The sequence below is a fragment of the Crocuta crocuta genome, unplaced genomic scaffold (assembly GCF_008692635.1).
Source record: "Crocuta crocuta isolate KB4526 unplaced genomic scaffold, BGI_CrCroc_1.0 scaffold44, whole genome shotgun sequence".
Classification (NCBI taxonomy): Eukaryota; Metazoa; Chordata; class Mammalia; order Carnivora; family Hyaenidae; genus Crocuta; species Crocuta crocuta.
In genome coordinates this window covers 7,904,522-7,908,356 of record NW_027530179.1, presented here as the reverse complement: position 1 = coordinate 7,908,356, position 3,835 = coordinate 7,904,522, and positions in this window count along the sequence as shown.

Below are 3,835 nucleotides of genomic sequence, written 5' to 3'. Positions count from 1 at the left end.
GCCCCTCTTGCCCCCGCCCAGTCCCTCCCACAAGGGTAGCTACCATCTGGACCTCTGATCGGGCATCTATATCTGCAATTGGCACAAACGGAACCAGGCAATCTGAATTCGCTCCTGTCTGCCTTTTTCCCTCTGTCAGGAGGCTGCGTCCGTGAGGTTCTCACACAGGGCGCGATGGAACTTCAGCCCGTCCCTGCTTTGCTGTCCGGTGTCCGCCCGCTGCTGGCCAGCCTTGGGGCGCTGTCAGCGAACGTCCGAGAACACGTTTCGGGCGCGTTTCTGCCGCCTGAGCCGCTAGGCGGAGTTCCCGGGGCACAGGTGTGGGCGGACAGACGGCTGAGGTCGATGCTGCCGGGGGTTTTCCGCGGGTCTGTCCCAGCAAATCCTTCCTCCAGCCACACGGGAGAACTGCAGTCGCCCGTGGAGCTGCGTTTGGCTCCTCCCAACTCCCTGCTCTCCAAAGAGCATTCATAGCTATCTTAGGTATGCGCTCGGTTTTGTTTTGTTTATGAGACTGCTTCCCAGGCGCTCTGGCCCTGCTGGCTCTACGCGTGCAGTGGGATCTTAATCCCTCTCCTCTCCAGCCCCACTGCCCTGTGCCTTACTCCTACCTTCCTTGTGTCCTGTCCTGTCGGGGTCATCACCTATCACAGGCTTCCTCTGGAGCCTGGCCCAGTCACTGTCCACCAGTGGCTCCTCCACGGCTCAGCAGGGCCACTTCCTACTCCAGAACCCACAGCACCCCCCACCTCCGGGGGCCTAAAGCAGAGTCACCAAGCCCGAATCTGTGAACACACCGAGGACAGGGGCATGTCTCCCTGCACAGCACTGGCCAGGCTGCTGCCGTGTATCCGTGCTTATACACCTGAGATGATCCAGTTCTCATTCTGGCCCCACCTACCTGAAGCCCCTGTGGGCAGCCGCCCCCGGTACGTTCCTGGAGTGGCTCAAGTATTAGTGTCCACCAGCCATTTGGGAAGTGCCTTCCCCTGTGCCTGAAATCCTTTCCCCGCCGTGGGAGGGTTTTAGGCAGGGGGTCTTCCAGTCCCACTCGGGGGTCAACAGATCCCAAAGGTGGCGGGATGGACCCCCGTTCATGACGGTTCACTGTGTTCACACAAGGATGGAATGAGACTGCCTCGTATTCACTCCCAAGTGGCTCGGAGGGAGGGACTGGGCCACCTCCAGGACACGACACATCCATCCTAATATGACTGATTTAGACTGTGTGCCCAGGTCCTGCGGGACAGAAGCTGACACACTCACCCTCAAAGCATCCAAGTGGCCGCAGGTCCATAAGATCCCTGCCTGCTACCAAAGGGCCACTTTGGGCTTTTTTCCAAAAGCCAGACAGGATTCTCACTCTGTTCCAACAGTCTCATAGGCCCTTGGAAGCCCGAGGGCTAGGAAAGCTGGCCTTCAGCCTTGCCACCAAGCCTTCAGCTCTGTGGCACCATCAAGCTTGTATTCTTATATTATAGTAAGTATGCAGTGGTGAGAGTCCCCTTATGGAAACCAAGGATTCCAATGCTGTCGTTTTACATTTGGTTGTCATTTATTATCTTACAGGCCTGCAACACAGGCTTTATCTCTTAATGTAAGAACCCTATGAGATATAACCTGTTATTCTCATCTCACAGAGGAACACCAGGCACAGAGAGGTTAAGTCACCTGCCCGAAGGCGCACAGCTAGGAAAGTGGCACAGTGAGAGATGGCATCCATGTTGTCTGATGCAAAACCTATCTTACCACCACTGCCTCCGCCCGCTCTGCCTACGGAAATCCTGTACCTCCCTGAAGATGCCTCATTATTCCCTACAAAGCAGTTCCGGATTTCCCAGTCAGAATTAATTAATCTCCCCTCCGTGCACTTCATCTGAACTTTTATTATAGTAATTATAGCAGCCCGACTTCTATTATAATCGTTATTTACATGTCTGTCTCTCCGACGGGGCCGGGAGCTCATTAAGGGCGGAACTCTGTCAATTTTGTACCTTGAGCCCCAGGCAGGTGGGCGTTGAGCACAACACAGGAATGGTAACAGCAAGACAATAGTGAAGGCCTCCTGTCTTTAGGCTTAATCCAGGCCTTGGCTTAATTCACTTGGACTGCTGGTCAAGTATCTGGAGATGACAGGCTGCCTATGGTTGTAAAAATGCAACAGAACATTTAGAGGTCTTTGGTGGCAGAGATTTGAACTCCCTCAGGCTGAGGACGTTCCTCAGGGCCTCTGGGGGTGTCCTCGAGACCATTCACTAGGTTCATCCAGTGGGTCTCTATCTGGTTTTGTTCCGTCTCCCTCTCTCGATCTCTCCCAATCCTTCCCTCCTTCTCTTTCTCGCCTTTTCTCCATCGCCTTGTCCCTTCTTTCTCGTTCCCTTCACTGGACAAAATACAAAATCCAGAACCAAAATACATTTTCTATTACTTGTTGTACCAACTGAATTTTTTTTATCTGTTCCCTGCTCTAAAAAGTATATGAGTGGGATGTTTTCTACTTTACTGCTCTCTTGCTTGACACACACACACACACACACACACACACACACACACAGGGAGAGAGATCAGATTTCCTTTTCCTTAAAGAACTCTCAAATCATCTTATCTGTCACTTACTATTGATAGAAAAAAATCCTTGGGCTCCCACCCCTCACCCCCACTGAAGCCAGGCGCAACTCCACGACCTCTGGCCAGCCCACACCAAAGGCCCAGGGGCATATCAAAGAACATTCCTTCCTGGGACAAAGCAAAAAGGGCAGAAGCAGGCCCTAGATGCAGGACCTCATATCCTGACAGCACAGGCGTTTTGAACAAAGAGTGCATCTGCAAAACACTTGGGTTGCAAAACCATAACGAAGGAAAGGGGGTGTTGGAAGCTGGGGTGTGGCGCTCAGAGTGGCCTGGATTGAGGAATGAGAGAAGAAAGAAGGAGGGAGAAGGAAAGGTAGATGCAGGAGCAGCAAGGCATAATTACACTAATATTACTACACATTAATGTGATGAATGCCCTCATTCGCTGGGCATTTAGAATTTGACAGGTGCCGCTTTATGTATGGACTATCTCACTCAATTCTCATGTCATAAGTATTCCTACAACTATTATCCCCATTTTCCAGGTGAGAAAATGGAGGCACAGAGGGATGAAGGAGCTTCCCCATGGTAACAGAGCCGGTAAACAGTGGGCCAGGCAGTCTGAACTACACAGCCTGCGCTCAGACCACTTTCCAAAACTTCAAGGAGACTGGGAGCCCTGGGGTCTGGTCTTAGCTCTGTTACCTGGTCCCTGTGGCCCCTGGGTAAGTCACTTGAAACGCGCAGGCTCTGAAGCCAGCTATGTAACTTCCCTGTGCCTCAGTTTCCCCTCCTGGAAAGCAAGCTTCATAATTATAGATGCTTCATAAAGATTTTATGAGAATTTACTTGCGAGGGTACATGTAAAGAGCTTAGGACAGTGCCTGGGCTGAGTAAGAGCCTAGAGCACATTGGGAACTGCTATAGCTATTGTTTGGACTCCCCTCTGTGCTCACTCTCCTTGGGCCCCTGGACACAGGCTATGGCCCACCTTGCTGGATCAGTCTGAGGAAGGAGAAAAGGAAGGGACAATTCTACTCTCAGGCAAGAACAAGACAGATGCTACCCTCTGAGTACTTACCAAGAGGGGTGCCCTGTACATGTCTTCTAAAAGCCCCTGGGGTAGAGGTACCATCACCCCATTTCACAGATAGGGTATGGGGCACCTGAGGCTTGGGGCGATGAAGTAACTTGCCCAAGTCCCACTGTGGAGAACGGCTGGGCTGGGATTTGGACTCCAGAGCCCAGCTTTCCTTTTTTTTTT